Raw genomic sequence first — 20,927 nt, forward strand, 5'->3', positions numbered from 1 at the left:
CCGGAAATCTTGGAAAACACTTAGAGTGGAGACATCGGGATGAAACTTGATGGGAAGAATAAGCACAAATTCTAGATACGTGGTTGACATTATTGGAACGGATCTGCTCTTTTTGGGGTAGTGAGGGGGGGGGGTGTTAATTCGGAAAAATTAGACAAAATGAGGTATTTTTAACTTATGAATGGGAGATCAGATCTTAATGAAATTTGATATTTAGAAGGAACTCGTGTCTCAGAGCTCTTATATCTAATCCCTACCAGATCTGGTGACATTGGGGGGAGTTGGAGGGACAACCAGAAATATTGGAAAACGCTGAGAGTGGAGAGATCGGGATGAAACTTGGTGGGTAGAATAAGCAAATGTCGTAGATACATGATTGACATAACCGGACTAGACCCACTCCCTTTGAGAGAGTTCGAGGGGGTCTAGTGCTTTGGCGAGTTTGGTGCTTCTGGGTGTTCTAGGACGATGAAAATTGGTAGGCGTGTCAGGGACCTGCACAAATTGACTTGATAATGTTGTTTTCCCCGATTCGACCATCTTGGGGTTTGAAAGGAGAGGTGAAATTAGAAAAAATGAGGTATTTTTAACTTTATTTAATTCTGAATTTTGATATTTAGAAGGACTTGTGTCTCAGAGTTCTTATTTTAAATCCCGACCGGCATTAATTCTTTGATTTTCCTTTTAAATCAATCTATTGATTCTTAGAATTTTGCTAGAGATCATGACATATGAGCTCTTGACTCTTCCGACCTCGTCGTAAGTGCTATATGAGCTCTTAGCTCTTGTTCTTATTAGTGTTTTGAAGTGGATTATTTTTGTTTTTTCAATTTGTTTTTCTTTTTTGTGTCTGTTTGTTATTTTATTTTTATTGAAACCATGTACCGAGGTTTTTTTGTTTTAACTTAATGACAGTAAACAATTACGATCATGATTCCCGAAGCATTAGCCGTTTTAATACTCTGTAATCTTCGAATTTAGATTTTGGGGGTGTATTTGCGTTGCAGCTGCATCGAAGTTATGACATTGGGGTAGCAGGGCACTATAATTCTATTAGTTTCAAATATTTGTTTAAAGATGGAATTCAATCTGAATGTGGTGATGGGAGAGGCCTCAATGTTTTCCATCTTAATCGCCAAGGGCTAAATTCTTTGTTTAATTTTTTTAATGAAATATGTGATCTTTCGGTTTTTCAGGTTATCGGTCCTACTGAAACCTGGCTGAATGACCACAACTTCGCTCTTTTAAATATTCCAGGATATAAATTTTATAAAAGGATTCGACAGTTTAGACAACATGGAGGAAACAGTGCATATATTCGAAGCGATATTGAGGTCTTGGTAAGAAATGACTTAGTAGTACATCAGTAAATGGTTGTTGAACCATTTATTCTTCAGCTTAGGCTGAAACCTAAATATTCATTCGTTATTATATTGTATAACTGGCTCCATACCCATCGTTTATGGATCATCTGGATAAGCAGCTGGAGAAATTAGCAACTGGTTCATATCCATTTATAATGCCTCTAACTATAAATATATAAACACGAGTAACCACCTCATCATCGAAGCTTATTGACAATATTTTTTCAAATTTGGTTTTTTCAGCTCCAAGAGTTATTATTACTGATGTATCAGATCATTTTTGGATTTCAACAAGATTTGATCTCTGTATTCCCCAAAAGCAAGCACCAATAATTCCTAAGATTTTATAATAAACTGATTTTGTTAGTGACAAAAACATGTATAATGGTTCGTTCGCCATCAAGGAAACATAATCCTAAGAAACCGTGGATGTCACCTAACTTGTTGCGTTGTATTAATAAAAGAGATCAACTTTATAAGAATTCCTTAAATAATGGGAATGATCCGATTTGCTTAAGGATTTGTAAAATTATAGGAACGCCCTGAATAAATTGCTGAGAAATGTAAAAAAAATCGTAAATAAATTCACTGAGACTTGTGGTAACCCTTCAAAAACATGGAAAATAATTGAAAATGTGATATCGACAGAGAACTCTATTATTCCCGATGAAGTAGTATTGCAGAATGGCCTGCCAACGAAGAAACCAGAAGAGATATGTGACGCTGTTTCTAAACATTTTGCTAATATTGGCCTAGATTTATCTTCCCGTATTGTATCCTCTGATGATGATCCTCCCTCGGAGTTTTTTGAAGACTCCAATTGATATTTCTATGTATATGAAACCCTTCTCTCGTGATGAAGTAGAGAAAATTATCTTTGGGATGAAAAATATATCGGCAGGTAGTGATTCACTCAATCTTCTGGTGTTAAAAATAGCGTTTCCTTATGTTGCTGATGTTCTTACTTCCCTCATTAATTTGGGCTTGAAACGAGGAAGGTTTCTTGATTGCTTGAAAATTGCTAAGATTACCCCTGTTTTTAAAGGCGGTAATAAGAATGATCCTGGAAATTATCGGCCTATCTCGGTCTTACTTGTTATTTCTCGTTTGCTACAAAGGTGTACACTAGAGTTTATGATCATTTGGAACTGCCTAAGCTGTCAAATCCAATTCAATTTGGCTTCAGGAAGGGGAGAACCACAGAGATGGCATTATCATATACAACTTCGGTAATCAATGGAGCTCTTGACAATAAGCTTAGAGCAGCTGGTCTGTTTCTTGATTTGAATAAATAAAAAAAAACAAGTTTTTTTTTTACTGAAAGTTAGCAGCGACATGAAAACTTAAAACGAACAGAAATTACTCCGTATATGAAAGGGGCTTTCCTCCTTAACCCCCCGCTCTTTATGCTAAAGTTTGACTCTTTCTCTTAACTCTACTTTTTAAAGCAGTACAAAACCTTAGCGTAAAGAGCGGGGAATTAAGGAGGAAAAGTCCCTTTCATATACAGAGTAATTTCTGTTCGTTTAAGTTTTAATGTCGCTCCTTACTTTCGGTTAAAAAACTTGTTTTTTTTCTTTTCTGAACATTTTTGAATTAATGCAAGTTTTGATTTTGACTCCGCACATAACGAAATTTGCATATTATTTTTTTTTGGCTAAATGGCATTCTCATAGTTTTTAATCACAAAGGCCGTAGAATAAATATTTGAAATTACTAAAAAATACTTTAACGTGAAGAGTGAGGTATTACGAGGAGGTGAACCTCTCATATGCGTAATAATTTCTGTTCGTTTTAATTTTTAATGCTGCTCCATACTTTCATTTGCAAAACTTTTCATATTATTATTTTTTCATTGTTTTTTAAATAATGCTAGAAAGTCTTGTGCCCCCATCATTGAAATTTTCTTCCCACATGACAAATTCCTCCATGGAAAGATCCTACCACGTGCCCCCCTCAACTTCCCCCCCCCCCCAACCCGAAAAAATCTCCCTGAAAACGTCTGTACACTTCCCAATAGCCATTAGTATATGTAAACAGTGGTCAAAGTTTGTAACTTGCAGCCCCTCCCACGGGGACTGTGGGGGAGTAAGTCATCCCCAAAGACATAGTAATTAGGTTTTTCGACTATGGTGAACAAAATGGCTATCTCAGAATTTTGATCCGGCGACTTTGGGGGAAAAATGAGTGTGGGAGGGGCCTAGGTGCCCTCCAATTTTTTGGTCACTAAAAAAGGGCACTAGAACTTTTAATTTCCTTTTTTTTTTCAAAAAATGCGAAATTCCACATTTTTGTAGATAGGAGCTTGAAACTTCTACGATAGGGTTCTCTGATGCGCTGAATCTGCTGGTGTAATTTTCGTTAAGGTTGTATTACTTTTAGGGGGTGGTTTCCCCTATTTCCTAAAATGAGGCAAATTTTTGCAGGCTTGTAACTTTTAATTGGTTCGACTAAACTTGATGAAACTTGTATATTTAAAATCAGTATTAAAATGCAATTCTTTTGATGTAAATATTGGTAGCAAAATTCTGTTTTTTAGAGTTTCGGTTACTATTGAGCCGGGTCGCTCCTTACTACTGTTCGTTACCACGAACTGTTTGATTAAGGCATTTGACACTGTTGACCACCAATTACTACTTTGAAAATGTGAATTTTATGGACTAAGAGGGACTACTTTGGCTTTGCTTTGCGATTACCTCAAAAATAGAGAGCAGTATATTCACATTAATGGATTTTCTATAAATAAGAGTCTTGTTAAATTTGGTATCCCCCAGGGCTCTGTGTTAGGTCCTACTCTTTTTTTGATTTTTATTAATGATTTGCCAAATGCTGTTGCAACTACTTCTAGAATTAGGGATCTGGCGGATCCTTCACCTTCGGGATCCAGGATCACTACACTTATTTACTGATGATGCGACATTGATGTATGTTGCTTCAGCTGGACAACAACTTACCTCAACCATTAACGCAGTAATGACTATGACATGTCTTTGGTTGAAGATAAACCGACTTGACCTAAATATAAATAAGTCAAATTTTGTTTTCTTTTCACGATCCCCGAATTATCATCCTTGGATAACGGAAATAGCTTCACCGAAGGGAATTGTTAAGAGGTCAAGTTCCGTTAAGTACCTTGGGATTATTATTGACGAAATTTTATCATTTAAGTACCATGTAAAAGCTATAAATAGAATACTATCGCGGAATTTAAGGATTATCCGTAAATTAAAATACTTTTTTCCTTCAAATGTTTTACGGTTATTATATTTTTCTCTGATTCATCCGTATATTTTGTATTGTTCGTCTGTATGGCTCGGGAAATTCCCCTCAATACTTCGCCCAATCCGCGAACAGCAGAATAATGCCATCAGATCATTTTGTGGAATAGGGAACCCCGGTATTCGATCAGGTCAATGTACAGTATGATTAATATAATGCCTGCAGCCGGATTGCGTGATTTTTATACACTGGTTCATAATATCATTATGATATTATGTTGTTTTATTGTGTGTGAATTATTTATGTAAGTTTTTTTCTCGGTGCATGGTTTCACCTTTCTGCTTATTATAGATTAACTCATTTTTTTGTTCTTTGTTTTCATTTTTTTTTCTCTTCTATTTTTTGTTCTTTTTTGTTAGTAGTACACCCTCGCAAGGGACGCTTTTGGTGTGCTTCCTATTGATTTTTTCTCTGTTATTTCTTTTGGATAATAAAGTAATGTTACTACTACTACTAAGGAAATAAAAAAATACAGTGAAAGCTAACCTTTGGGAAATTTTCATCTCAAACTAAGAACAAAAGAGAATATCTATTGTCAAATCGCTCTACAATTTTTTGACTTTTTAAGTCATGTCAAATCATTGTTAAACACTGTTACGTATAAACTTACCATTATATTTAATCAAGTAACTTCAAGCCTTTCACCCAATAAATATAAAACCCTAATTATTTGTATGAGCCTTAAGAATCCTTGGAAATGTTTGGAAGCTCGAACAAATGTAAGACAAACACCAGAAATGCACATTTGTATATAGAGAGCCTTTCCTAGAGTTGGGCCAAATAGCTTATACTCTGAGGAAAAATGAGCAAAATAACAAAAAAGAAAGAAATTTCTGTCATACCAGTATGCACTTATGAGACTAAAAATATATTAATAATATGCTATCATAGGAAAAAAGGAGGTCACAGAAGCCAAAGAATTTTCAGCCAAATACCTTGAAGCAAAGCTTGGTAAGGATCCGAAATAGACAAAAATGAGTACAATTTCAAGACTTCTCTACCTCTAAACAGTATGCTAGAAATATATATTTTTATTTAGTGTATGTTAGTCTCCTGCTTTAGCTATTACGCCTCCAGTTTCAGTGGTGCATTGTAAAATGGTTAGATAAAGAAATTGACAACAGGGTTGGAAACTGAAACATAATGCGAAATTAGGAAAACCTTAATTTCCTAAACTATTTTGACCTATAGAGTTCACAAAGGAAATCCATAGTAGCAACCAGTTTAAATTTCATTCAAACTGCAGGAAGACTGTGTCTCATGCACACTCTGTCCTAGCACTCTTGAAAATATATATCCAGTAGGTCTCCCTGTTTTTGTGAGGATGTACAAGGCTCTTGTCAGTCCAATATTTGATTTTGGAATGTGCCTAGCATCACCAGGATACATGGGTGTCATGCAGCTTCTGGGATGGATGTAAAGGAGGGCTAAAAATGCATTAAAAAAGATGAGAGACAAGTCTTTTGTTGAATATTTGAAGGAGCTGAAATTCTCATTCAAAGGTGTTCAAGTCATCTGTCAAAACTCAACGGCAACAACAGTTTTTCTCCTGCCATGCAGTAAACCACTGGAGTAGACTCTTAAATATAACTGTCTCAGGACCAAATGATGAAGTTAGGAAGAAGTTTCTAGATTCCAAAATGGAATTATGTTCCCTGGAAGTACCAGTGGAATGCATTTGATGTGTGATCAATGCTTACCACTGTTTTTAGGAAAACAGCCACAAACCGAACCAGAGGCCACTCAGAAAAGATGTACAAGCCAGAAGCCAGAAAGCATGCCCATGCAAACTTCTCAGCAATAGCAGTCGACACATGGAACAACCTGTCTGAACATGCCATCCAAGCACCAAACATCAATATCTTCAAAAGCAGAGTTGACAAGTCCTGGGAGAAACACAACAACAAATTAAACGCATTTGCTGAGTGGTCAAAATAACTTAAAAATCAACCTACTACAAACCCATCAAGTAGAGGGCATCGAACAGGCAGGGCAACTGCCGGATGGTGCTGAACAACTTTAAGTAAGTATGGAGCACTTTGCTGATCAAGGTGGATTTTAATTTGCTCTTAAGTTTAAATTACAGTAAATAATTGTAAAAAAGAAAATTTTTCCTTCAAATTCACGTCTTCTGATTTATAAGCAACATTGTAAGACAGAGGTAACATAACTTCATCAGAACTCATCAACATAAAATAAGAGGGATGAGTTAATCAAACACTCAATCTTGGTACTCTTTTACCTTACAATGCCAACTGTACAATTCAGAATAAGTTCCAACCTCCTTATCTACTAGCCCCCCCCCCATTCCCCAACAAACTCAAAATAGGATAGCCTACAAGCACCAGAAAATATAAATAAGGCTTCGACTGGCTCTATTTCTTTCTAGAATAAACAGAAGTGGATTGAATTGATTAACACTGGTTTATTATTACTTGGGATTATAGAGAGGAGGCACATCTACTATCCTTTCTTAAGACTAAACCTTCCATTCATTTTCAGGAATATTCATGGGGAAGATTTAGCATCCATTTTTATGAGAGAAATTGCCTAACCGATTGTTTTAATTGTGTAATTGTTCACAGTTTTGGCCTTGTAGTGTTTAATTTTTCTTAAGGACAGAAAAAAGGTTGAGAAAAAGAAATATATCAATTATACCCCTTTTGTCACTGTTTCTAAATGTAAAACAAACACTGCTATTAACACTAAAATCTGTAACATTTGAATAAAACTGGAACTTCTAGATTCCTGAATTTATACTCTTTCAGCATAATAATCATCACCCTGACAATACCCCTTCAATTCCGATAGACCGTAGACCGTATCCAGACCGTAGCATTTTTCTTTTTAAATATATTTTTGTTTATTACAGTGCCATAGTTTTCTTCATGCTTATCCCCGTTTCAAATAATATTTATTCAAGAATTTCTTTGAAATCCCATATACAGTGATTTTTATGGATACAGCAAACATGTGTTAGCAGAGGAACAATTAAAACACCCTATATTATTCAGGATCATATCTGGAACCATTAGGAGGGGGTACATTGTCTGCATAATATAGGCCTAAACAAACTTAGGCACTTTTTTATTATATAAAACACACTCCAGAAGTGAAGTTCGGTGACAATGACAATAACAATGTAGTTTGCACTGTTTTGCTAATTAAGTATTCTATTTTCGTCGTATTTTTTTTTCACTGGTATTGTGATCATGATGATGAATTTGATCCTCCTTCTCACTGGCGTGACTTGAGGATCATGCACTTTGGATGAACACTGCTGAAATGAAGATGATTAATCATAGGGATCAATTTTCCATAGCCCAACGGCTTATCTGATTGAGTGAATCTTGAACAATTGATTCTACTTCATTAACTGATCTACCAACAGCCCAAAGACAATTATCATCTGCAAAAATACCCCCTCTAATGTTTCCAGCTTCAATGGGGATGTTAAAATCACTAATATTGTAATAGACGGGACCCAATACTGACCCTTGAGGTACCCCTCTTTTTCTGTGTATTAGATTTGATGATGCAGCTTTTCCGAAAATGATCTTCATATCTCTATCCTCAAGGAAAGACAAGGAAAAGGCCAATAATCTGCCTCTTATTTTTGGTTCAAGGACTCCATCCAAGATTTGACGATGGACCATGGTCTCAAATGCTGCCTTTACATCTGGAAACACAGCAATAAGGACTTTTTTGTTTTCAAGGGTATATAGGGCGTCATTCAAGAACATAAACATGATATCATCTGTGTTTTTGCCTTTTCGGCAAAATCCGTACTGTATATCTTGTAGCCCTTTATTTATTTCAGTCGTTGTGGTCAATCTTTGCTTGACAAGTCGATCATATATTTTCCCAGCAGTAGGTAGTAAGGTGATAGTTCTATAGTTTTCAATCTTACTTTTATCTTTACCTTGTTTTGGTATGAGCTTTACTGTACCGTCTTTCCATGATTTCGGGAACAAGTCATGATCCCATGTTTCATTTATGATGTCTAGTAGAATTTGCACCCAGTCTAATGGTAGGTTTTGAATAAAATGAGGGTATATGTCATCATCTCCAGGCGAACTTTTCGGGAGTGACTTGATTTCAGTAGTAAAAGGGGCTGTTATATGGTGTGTTGTTGTCTATCTGAGACATGCGCCTCACCTTGGATTTTTAAGCAATGGCTTCTTCAACAAAGGGGCCCTCAACGCTAACAATGCTTGCAAGATGCTGTGCAGCAGCATTTGCTTTCTCAGTATCTGATATTAAAAACCAGTTTTTTATAAACTAAAGGTGGATTTATGGTTTCTTGACTGTCTCTGGATAACACTTTCTTAATGGTGGTGTATGTTTTAGTCTCTGATGTAGGAAAGTCCAGAGCATCTAAGAATTTAATCCATGAATCTTTTTTTGCTTTAACTATGTCTTTTTGAGTCTTGCATTATTTTTTCGCATTTCTACATACAGCTCATATGTTCTATATCGCTTGTAAATCCTTTTGGCTTTATCTAAATTATACTTGGCAATAGAGCATTCTTTATTCCACCAGATTGTGACTTTATCATGTTTCCCATCTCTTTTGATGTGAGTAGCGTCCTTTCCAGCTTATATTAATAAATTTTGAAATATTGCAGTTTTTCATCAATGTTAACAGTTTGCCCTATTTGGACATTCACATTAGATCTATTAAGTACATTTCTAAATACATTCCAGTCTATACCTTTTAATTGAGACATTGATAATCTATTGCCATCAGTATTTCTATCAGGATTTGGCACATGATCTTTTTTATCTAACTCTAGCAGGATAGGGTTATGGTCACTATATAATGAGCTGTTTTCACAACAGGATATGTTTGACCTATTCAACATTGTAGGGGAAGAAAACATCAAATCAATTGTGGTATATGAGCCTGTGTTACTGTTTAGTTGGGTTGGTAAATTCTTTGGAGTTAGGAAACAAATATTATCACTATTTATTAAAAGTTCTTCTATATGATTTCCACATCTATTTGTAGTTCCACAGTTACACCATGTATTAGAATGTGAATTCAAATCACCAACAATGATAAACATGTCTCTGGGGGGATATTTGTGACTATTATAGACAAAACATCACTAATTTTGGGAGAATCCCCTTGAGGGTTATACACATTGAAAATATTAACAGTCATATTTTTACTTAAAAATACTCTACAGCCCTGTACTTCAATTTTTTCAAATTTGTCTAGGTATTGGGTTCTAATTGGAACAAAATGGATATTTTTCTTTATTCCAACCAAGATTCCCCCTTTATCTGCATTGATTATATCCTTCCTTAAAATGTTGAATCTTTTAAAAGTTAGGCTAATATGGAGTTTAAGATGTGTTTCTTGTATACAGAAGATGTTTACATCATTCATAAGTCAATAGTTAACTAGCATATCTTCATTTGTTTGAACTATGGATCTTGCATTTCAGGATAGTAATTATATGGAACTGGTCATTTTCTTGTACATTCCGAATTGATTTGGGCAGCTTCTACTTCACCAACATTTAGATTTATCAATAGTTAACTAGCATATCTTCATTTGTTTGAACTATGGATCTTGCATTTCAGGATAGTAATTATAGGGAACTGGTCATTTTCTTGTACATTCTGAATTGATTTGGGCAGCATCTACTTCACCAACATTTAGGTTTATCAACAAGGAGCAAACCTTTTGGATTTTTTTAGATAGACTAAAATTATCAAATTTTACGAAGTCTTCAGAAAATACCGATGAAATGGCCATTTTAGTCATAATGTCTCTTTGTGTCTCTTTAATAATTGCATCAAAAGTATGGTTCAATGTTGAGTGGGTTGAGGTGTTTTTTTTATAGGCTTCTTTGTGTACAGCTTGTGCATGAGTCTTGTTTACAGTAGAGGCTGTTTTATATCCTACTTGGTATTTTTCAGCAATATTTAATATTTGCTGATTTTTCTGTCTTTCAGGGCAGGTTAAAGAAGTTGATGAGTGATTTCCCTTACAATTAATACACATATATTTAAAAGCCCTGCTCTTGGCATCCTCAACTTTCGATGGGCAATCCTTGGTTGCATGTTTGCTAGAGCACTGCAGGCATGTAGAGTGTTCTGCTTTACAGTTCTTAGCAATGTGGCCATATTTATGACATTTGAAACACCATAAAATTTTCATTTATATTCATTAACTTCTCTTTCTGTTCCAAAGCATGTCACTTTTGGGGGTAGAGTGTTGCCACAAAATGTAATTAGTATTGACAATCTATTCTCTAAGATTTTGGATTCTCTATTAAAATGTTTATTCTTTTTGCAGATTTTACAGTCACTGTAGAGTAAACACTTTCAATAATTTCATCTTCACGTAAGTATTTTGGTATGCCTTTGATGACACCTCGAGAAATTTTTTTCTGTAGTTCAATTGATACGTTCTGGTCACATATTGAGCTTAATGATAATAGTTTCTCTACTGTATTGTTGTAATCTACATGTCTGACCATTTTTGGAATTTTACTGAATATTTCAAATTCAAACTTTTTGTGACCAACCACGCTAGTTAGGAATTTAAAAAACTTTTGAGTCTTCTGGGAATTGCTTTTCATTTTCATTTAGGTAAACTTTCACTGCAATAGGAAAAATCTCGTAGTTAGGAATATATTCTTTTTGTAGTAGCGGGTGAACATTGTTAACACTTTGGCTTCTTTTCTCCTGATAATTTTGTACCTTAGAGGCATTAGGGGAATTGTTTTGCCTGGGTGAACTACCCTGGCTCATACTGTTTGTGATGATTCCTTCAGCTGCAAAAGGATCGATAGCACTTACATTTTTATTACAGTCTTCCATCTGTGGTAGTGGTGGGAAGTCTGGGTCATTTGCCCAAAATTCTGGGAATCTGTTATTTATTTTCATAGGGGACAAATCAGGCAAGTGATTCAACGTGGGATAATTAATTGGAGATAGCTGAATGTGGGTTCCGGTCACTGATGATGGAGCAGTGATGTACACAGGTTGCCCATTTTGAAGAAAGCCATAAATAAGCAGGTTGAAATTAGTGATCATGTTTCTATCAGGTGGTTATGACCCCATCCCTTCACTTGGCAGTAAAACCACTTTTACTAAGCCTAGATTTGACCAATTCCTTACTTACACTAAATAATTCCGACTTCAAGAAAAAGATTATTAATCCTACCGTTTAACCTTTTCCTCCTTTCACTGGCATTAACCAAATAGGTTTCACTCATTTGAAAGTGAACCGCATAAATAATTCTTTCAACCTTGAAACCGCGCTCATTTCTGCATTCTGGGAGCATATTTTCAAGTTTTACATATTCGGTTTTTACAATTTTGGTAATAAAGTATTCTATTTTCATCATGTTTTCTTTTTCATTAGCACTAACCAAACTTCACTTCTCAAGTGTGTTTTATATAATAGACAAGTAGCCAAACTTATCAGGCAATACCAGGTAGATAGTCCTTTTAACCATTGGTATTACAAACTTAAAGCTAACCTCAAAAATAGTATTTTCTAAAATAACTCACCAAATAGCCTAAATATATTTGAATAAAAATTAAGTCATTAAGAATTTTCTTCAGCCAAACCACTCTATCTGGACAAATCCACAAAATTTGCTACAGCAGCAAGTTCTTGACATTCCTATATTGGTTGGACAGGACTGGAATCGTTCCTCGTCATTCCTCAATAAAACGTGAAAATTTTTAAAGATGATTCGAGAACTTATCTTAACTTTTGTGGAATCATTCCATTGAAAAATCGGCCTTTATATTCAAATTAACTTTAGGATTTTAAATCCACATATACAAGTTAAAGCCTAAAGGTAAATTATTGTATAGAGCAGCATTAGAACATTATTGTTAAAATTTATAAACTGGGAAATAAAGCAAAAGCTTCTTAAAAATAACAAGAGCTAAGAGCTCATATGGCACTTGTGACGAGGCAAGAAGAGCTAAGAGCCAAGAGCTCATATGGTTTGAGCTCTAACAAAATTCTAAGAACCAATAGATTGATTTAAAAGGAAAATCAGAGGTTTAATGCCGGTTGGGATTTAAAATAAGAGCTCTGAGTCACGATGTCCTTCTAAATATCAAAATTCATTAAGATCCGATCACCCACTCGTAAGTTATAAATACCTTATTTTTTCTAATTTTTCCTCTCCCTTTAGCCCCCCAGATGGTCGAATCTGGGAAAACGACTATCAAGTCAATTTGTGCATCTCCCTGACATGCTTACCAATTTTCATCGTCTTAGCACGTCCAGAAGCACCAAACTCGCCAAAGCACTGAACCCCTCCCCCCAACTCCCCCAAAGAGAGCGAATCCAGTACGATTATGGCAATCACATATCTACGACATTTGCTTATTCTATCCACCAAGCTTCATCCCGATTCCTCCACTCTAAGCGTTTTCCAAGATTTCCGATTTCCCCCTCCAACTCCCCCCAATGTCCTACAGATCTGGTCAGGATGTGAAATAAGAGCTCTGAGACATGAATTCCTTCTAAATATCTAATTTCATTAAGATCTGGTCTCCCGTTCGTAAGCTACAAATACCTCATTTTTCCGAATTCCCCCCCCCCAACTCCACCAAAGAGAGCGAATCCGGTCCGGTTATGTCAGTCACGTATCTTAGACTTGTTTTTATTCTTCCCATCCAGTTTCATCCTGATCTCTCCGCTTTAAGTATTTTCTAAGATTTCCTTCATTAGACGATCATTTATAGACGAAAGAATTTTCGTGGTATCCAAATAGTTTTAAAAATTTGAAAGTAGAATAGTCGGAAATTAATTATTCTCGTTGCTAAATAAATAGAACTGGAAACACTGACTTTAATGTTGGATTCATTTTCACAGTGGATTGAGTTTCACATTTTCATCTTCAGAACACTTGAATAAAGGACTACTCCCTACATTGTAAGTGTCCCAATCCAATAAAAGTCGCAAGAATGCCACATCATGGTATTCACAAGCTAAACATGGAAAGTGAAGAAAAACGGGTCAAACAGAGACAGCAAAAACGGTAAGAATAAAAAACGGAACGGAGACAAAAAAGGTAATGAAAAAATGGCTATCTGTTTTTATACTTTTTGTTTGTCAAAAAAAAAAAAAAAAAAAACAGAACAGAAAACGGTAAAAATAACAGAAACAGAAAAGACACCGACTCCTATTCGCAGGGGGCTCGTTCGATTGGGAATCGGAAGTTGTAAAGAATTAAAAGGGATCGGAGGGCAACTAGCCCCTACGCCCTCTTCTCCCCAAATCCTTTCGATCAAAATTTTGAGATAGCCCCAAAAGTTCAGAGATCAGATAGCAAAAACTCTTCGGTCGACAATACCCCTAGAGCCCGGGGGAAATAGGAACTCTTGTGAGAAATTTTGAGTAAATGAGTTGTAGCTGGTCAGTTCTTAATTACCGATCTTAATTACCTTGTGCATTGTATTATCGTCTCAGTTGCTGTGTTTTTGAGTGTTTTAGCTAAATATTCATTTGCGTTCTCTGAGGATTTTGCTTAAATGTTTATTCCTTTTGTAGGTCTTTCTGGGTTTTGAATAATCACTTCCGTCATGGATGTTTGCTTGGACCGTCCCGACTACAAAGTTAATCTATTTTTTGAACAGCCAAGTATGAACTGGGATGGCTTTGTTGGCGGATATGATGGATTAAGTCGGTTAAAAAAAAATTGGGAGAAATTTGAAAATCATGCGCGAGCTTTATTCCAAGGACCATTATCAAAAGAAAGCAAAAGTGTCAAGTGTGGTTTCATTCTTGTTTGGGTTGGTGATACCGGAAGAGATATTTTTCATTGTAGATGGAATAACCTGCTTCAACCAGACTACGACTACCCAGTGGGGCCAGAGGAACTACTTAGGAATTTTCGATTATTCATTAATTGCAAGATTCAAAGATATCTGTCATTTTTGGCTTGGCTAGTTGCTATTTTTGTGTGTATTATTATTATTTTGTCCTTGTGTTTGAATGCTGATTTGAGAAGGCTGAAGAGAGATTGATTACTGATTTATTGATCTGATGTAGAATTTATCTGAGTAGAATAGAATTTGCTTTTTATCTGAGTAGAATTATTTATCTGAATAGAATTTATTTGATCTGAGTAGAATACCCGTGGCGTATTTGCTCACTTTTCTGCTCAATAACCCCATTCAGTAATCTATAAATTTATAATTTTTTGAATAATATAAGTCTCATGTAGAATTTTTTATGTTTAGGTTATCCCCATGGCTAGCCATTTTTTTTGTCTTGTGATTTGGAGAAATTTTATAATAATTGTAAAGGATTTGCCTGGATTTGATATTTAGTGACTGATCCAACTATATTATAGTACGTTCAGTAGTTTCGGCTTATGGCTGAGTAAATTCCACAGGGGATTACCAATGCCTAACTTATTAACCGCTACAGAAATGCATGGAAATTGGTGAAAAAGTCCTTTGTACCTAGGTGAACGGTTCTGAAAAAATATTCGGTAGCTGGATTTTGTCAAAGAAGGATAAATAGTTGCAAAGAAAATCAAGTTTGCTGTTAGTGGTACAAAAGTCTATCAACCACTGGTTGCAATTGTTCACTTTGTACATATATATATATATATATATATATATATATATATATATATATATATATATATATATATATATATATATATATATATATATATATATATATATATATATATATATATATATATATATATATATATATATATATATATATATATATATATATATAGCTCACAATAGCTTCACTTTCTCTTTCGGATCGCTTCAGCGTCCTATAATGTTGACTTTCTTCTAAAGAAAAGCATAGTTTTAATACTGTTTTAGATCGGTATATTAAAACGGTGGGTCTGCGCTTAAGTCCACTAAAATGTAAAGACAAAGACAAATTTGATGAACAAAATATATTTTGGCGATGCTATAAGAAAATCCAACAGCGTTTGAAAAGTTTTCGAATTTTAATAGCGCTTGGAAGTAAGGAATTGGTAAATGCAATGTCTGAACGCGTTTTTTGTTTTTTGTCTTCCAAGGTCTATTATTGTATGGTTAAGTAGTACAAGAATTCAGGATCTCTTCTGATTAAGTTCAGTGAAAATTAAAAAAAAAGCTTTCCAAATGAATGTAAAGAGGTAAATTGTTCCTAAGTAGCAGAAATAAAGTCAAACAGTACTTCAAGCGTCGGACGAACATACTATTTACTTGTAATATTTACTATTACTACTTACTGCTACTTCTACTACTAAAAAAATGTACAATAAAGCGTGAAATATAATAGGATATGGACTAATAAGTGGGTAAAAACTTTGGTTTGACTTCCAGAACCTGTTACCAAGGTAAGAATCCCACCAAAAATGAGATTAAATCATGACCACACAGTAGAAGTTAGTGGCCACAAGCTTTTAGTGGCCACAAAGGCCTGAGTGTAGCAAACATAATTAGAGGCCCACTACTTATTTTTTTAGTCACTGGCCGTCTTGCCCAGGGTATGACCATGAGACAGGATTTTTTGTGGAATACGTTACCGTTACTGAAGCTACTCATGGCTGCAAAAATCATACCCGGAGGAGACAATCCTTGTGGAATTATGTAGCCCCGTATCGGAGAATTAAGTCCGTTCAGGAACAATATGAGGAGGGAAAAATAATTTCTTTCTGTTAGTATCAGCTCTGAGGGTCAAGTACTACTGATAGCTGATGTGTGGCAGGTAATCCTCCTCTATCTTTTGAGGAACGAGTCCCAAGCCGACAGGTGTGAATCTCGGGACGGAGAAAATAATGTTGGACATCTTGACTCTACCATAGATGGCTTTTCTACAAAAGGGGTAAAAGAGACAGGTAAGATCTATTTAAAAATACCACGACCTATGGGACGTCTATAAGTCAACAGCTAACGATGTTATTTTTTTTGTGGGGGGGGGGAGGGGTATTGAAAATTTGAGGCTTAGTAGGCTAAGCCTCAACTTTTCTTGTCAGCTTATAATAATAATAATAAACAAAAGTAAATTAGCATAAAATGAGATGACACGATGAGAACATGAACAAGATGAGGTTGGGATGAAATTAAAATATTAATAATGAAAGGGTAAGTAAATAAGTTCATAATTTCAACTCTTTGTATCACCAGATTTTAGACCCCCTGATCTCAGGTAAAAAAAAAAATCCCCAAAATCTGGATATTTGTTGACCTTGTGGCACCAAATGAATACTTATCAGAAGGGTCCTAGTAACGATTTTAACCTCTGAGACTTGAACTTTCTGACATAACCCCTAAACACCTGTCAGGGCTAGTTTTGGGCGATAATTAGATTAAAGGATATATCGATAGACTTATATTGTTACTTTTGATATTGGATAATTGATATGTCGATTTCGATATTTCGGATGAGATTCTTGTTCAGGTTAACTCTTGGTTTTGCCAAAGTTCAATAACAAAAATTGTAATTAATGAGCATTTTGCGCAATTTCGTCACAACTCTGGCTAATATAAAAACTAATTTCAATTACATAATACAAAAGCCCAGATTTGAGATTGCTCGGCTCAGAATAAAGAAAAATAAACTGCTGGCTATTAAAAATCATCAGCATGTCAACTTTGCGTTTTTCCTGACAATTGTTCTCGTTTTCAGTGAGTAATTAAAAAAAATAGGTTTTTTCAGCTAAAAGTAAAGAGCAATACTAAAACTTAGAGCGAACTGAAACTATTCCCTATATAAGGGGGATGCCCCCTCCTCAATACCTCGCTCTTCACGCTAAATTTTTTAGTGTTAAAAAAACTTCTTGTTTTAATTAAAAGACCCTTGTGTTTCAGGAGTTGTTCTTAAAGAATCGGGAAAAAAAGTCACATACAAATTATACCTCCAAAAACGGTAAAATTTCTGTTTATTTTAATTTATAATTTTGCTCATTACTTTCAGTTGAAAAGTGTGTTTCTTTATTATGCTGAACCGAATTGCTATCTGAAAATTTTCTTGGACGTCTTTGGGGAGAAGGAGTGCGTGAGAAAGGGGAGAGTAGTCCGCTAATCTATTTGGTCACTTAGAAAGAGCACTTTAACTTTTAATTTTCTTAAGGACGAGCCCTCAGCCCGCTCTTCTAGGACTCCTGGTTAAATATTATGAACCCTGAGGAAAAAACCACTAATAAACACACATCCGTGATCTTCCTTCGGAAAAAAACAAAATTTCACACTTTTGCAGATACGAGCTTGAAACCTCTATAGTAGGGCTACTTGACCGTTTTTTAGATGGGGGGAGGAGGGGGGGGGGTAAGATGCCTCAAAGGTACATCTTAATGTCAAAGCATCCTATTTAGATAAAAATAAAATTAGCTCTAAGGAAGGGAGGAACTGTAAAAAAGATATCTAATCTCTCTGGGTGAATTTCAGGGAGTATTTCTGGACTACGCCTATATGATTAAAGTAAAGACTAACATTAAATCTCAAAACGAGCAGAATTTTTCTATATAGGGGGAGGCCAGTCCCTTCTCATCTACTTTCCGTTTGTGGCTGTAGGGACTTAGGAGGATGCTCATTCAATTAAAAATTGATCGTGCTACTCCCTATTGAAAAGTGGAAAGGAGGCTAAAAAGCCTCTCTTCTAGACCCCTTTGATACTTGGTCCTTCGATAACCCCTTAGGACATCTAGTAAATATTTTGAGGTACCCATTTTCTTTCTCTGCGACTAATCAATATTGGGAGAGAATACGAGGAGGGATCTTTCATGGGAAAATTTTCGCAGTTTTTGCAACATCATGGGATACCCTTCAATATTTGTGCCAGCCTTAGTTCCCGAAAGCAACGCGTTGCAAAATCTTTTACATGAGGTCTGATGGACCGACTGCCATCTATAATTATTTCCAACAGCAGATGGACAATTTCGATATTTGAATTGAGTAAACACGCGTCGCGCAAAAGTTTAAAACTATCTATCTGTGGAATTACACAAGTTATGATATATGTGAATATGTACTTTTAAAAAAGCTTCTGATAGTTCTAGCTAAACGACCCTTCTGTTTCCGAATTCGTTCTTGAAGAATCGGGACAAGACGTCATACTTTATTGTAAAGAGCGAGGTATTGAGGATGGGTCAAATCCTCTCATATATGTTAAAATTTCTGTTCGTTCTGAGTTTTAATGTTTCTCCTCACTTTCAGTTGAAAAAAACTTGTTTTTAATCAATTTCTAATCTTTTTAAGATAATACTGAGAAACCCGTCTCCCCCTCCACCGAAAAATTTTCCCCATGGAATGATCTTCTAGACAATTCAATCCCATTGAAAATTCATCTATGAGAATTGCCCTTAACATCTCCATATGAAAAATCGAGTCATAAATATAACCTAAGACGAGAAAAATAATCTTGTATAGGAGTGCTAGAAAATATCCCCAGAATTAAATTTCCCTTGAAAAGGGAATATCAACTATGTTGAACAAAATGACCATCTACAAATTATGATTGGATGACTTTGAGGGAAAAAGGGGTATGAGAAGGGGGAAGGGCTAGCTACCCTCCAATCTTTTTTGCCAATTAAAAATACAACTAGAACTTTTAAGTTCCGTTCGAATGAGCTCTCTTTTCGATATTATTTAGGACCGTTGGTTCGGTATGGTCACCCCTGGAAAAAAAGCACGCATCCTTGATCTTTCTTCTGGCAAAAAAATGCACTATTAAACATTTTTTGCAGATCGGATCCTGAAACCTCTGCATTAGGGTTCTTTGATACGCTGAATTTGATGGTGTAATTTTCATTAAGATTACTTGACTTTTATTTAGGGCATTTCCTCCCTTTCTCTAAATTCAGGCAAATTTTCTCAGACACTGGATTTTGGTAATGAATTTTTAGCACAAGAAATTAAAGGTGCTGCACGAAAGCTGAAGAATAACAGATAGTCAGACATCAGAACTCCTTAAAAATACTTCCTTTTCAGACTTTATTGAAACGGACTTTGTTGAAAATTCAAAAAAAACTTTATTGAAACATAATATGTAAACTTGTTTTAAATCAATCAGACCATTGAGAAGCTTTCTAAAGCTTCAATTGAGAAGCCATCGAAGACATGAGCTAATAATGAAATTTGGGAAATCACTATTAACAAACGAGAAGTACCGATCCATACTTCCACCATCCGCATCAATCAGCAGACACACTAGGCATTACAGCAAACTAGAACTAGTCAAGTGCCGTATGAACAGATTCGCAAACTCCTTTGTACCATATTTCCTAAGTGTATTTAACAAGTGAATTGAAGGTTGCACCTTCAAGGTGTAGGTGTCATCCTCAGGTGCTTCCTCATCAACGCCCCGTTCTTTACGGTAAAGTTTGACCCTTTGTCTTAACTCTACTTTTTAAAACAGTAAAAAACTTTAGCGTAAAGAGCGGGACGTTGACGAGGAATCAGCCCCTTTTATATACGAAGTAATTTCTGTTCGTTTTAAGTTTTAATGTCGCTCCTTACTTTCCGTTAAAAAAAACTTGTTTTCTTATTTGAGTTCTGAGTTCTTTATTTAACATTAAAATCCATAAACAAATAAATTACTTCAAGGCAATCTCCCCCATAAGGCTCCATGGCCGGGAAAGAACAGGGGAGAAAAAAATACCAACAACAAAAAAATATAAACAAAAACCAAAAATTGAGTCGCCCACCTTAATAATCTCCAAAAAATGACAAGCTAGGCAGGGGGTAGCACATGATTTCACCAACTCAATCCATAGACATCAACTCCAAGGGAAACCGGAATAAAAAATAAAGACAAAAAAAAACAAAAAAAAAAACAAACAAACAAAATTATTTACTAGCTAGAAAATCTCTAACATAATTTTTGAACATACCAAACGAGTGGCAGCTTCGTACGAACTCTGGGAGCGTGTTCCAGATCCTGTTGCAAGCTGTCAGAGGGTTAAAGTCAGACCTCACTGACGGTGTGTGAAGAACCAGTAAATTGTTGGAAGTGCGGAGATGATAAGTCGATTGATCAGAAACAAAAGATATATTATTACATAGGACAGCAGGAAGATGGCCGTGCAACTGTAAAAAAACGAAAGAAGAACAAGAAAGAAAATAGAGAGATTTCAAATCAAGCAAGGGTTTAAGTGAAAAACGGTTAGTTTCCTGAATAAGAGTCCTTGCTTTATCATAAAGTTTTGAAAGTGGCTTCAGAGACGAGGGAAAAGTTGACATCCAAATAACAGAACAATATGAAACATAAGACTGAACTAGGCTGCAGAACAAGAGTCTAAGAATCGACCCTGGAAATATATATTTGAGCTTTCTAAG

At 35.4% G+C, this 20,927-nt stretch overlaps 1 protein-coding gene across 6 annotated transcripts in view; it reads left to right on the forward strand.

Annotated features, from left to right (window-relative positions):
* LOC136040740 (uncharacterized) overlaps positions 1 to 14,720 on the forward strand; it is a 96,685-nt gene extending 81,965 nt beyond the window's left edge. For 5 of the 6 annotated variants that reach the window (XR_010620862.1, XR_010620863.1, XR_010620859.1 and 2 more), the window contains one exon: positions 14,182 to 14,720. The gene's annotated coding sequence lies outside the window, so the exon portion shown is untranslated. Of the gene's footprint in view, positions 1 to 10,953; positions 11,002 to 14,181 lie in introns of all 6 variants that reach the window. The other variant, XR_010620864.1, reaches the window with a different exon arrangement.
* The last annotated feature ends 6,207 nt before the right edge of the window (positions 14,721 to 20,927 follow it).

This window comes from Artemia franciscana, chromosome 21 (genome assembly GCF_032884065.1).
Source record: "Artemia franciscana chromosome 21, ASM3288406v1, whole genome shotgun sequence".
NCBI lineage: Eukaryota > Metazoa > Arthropoda > Branchiopoda > Anostraca > Artemiidae > Artemia > Artemia franciscana.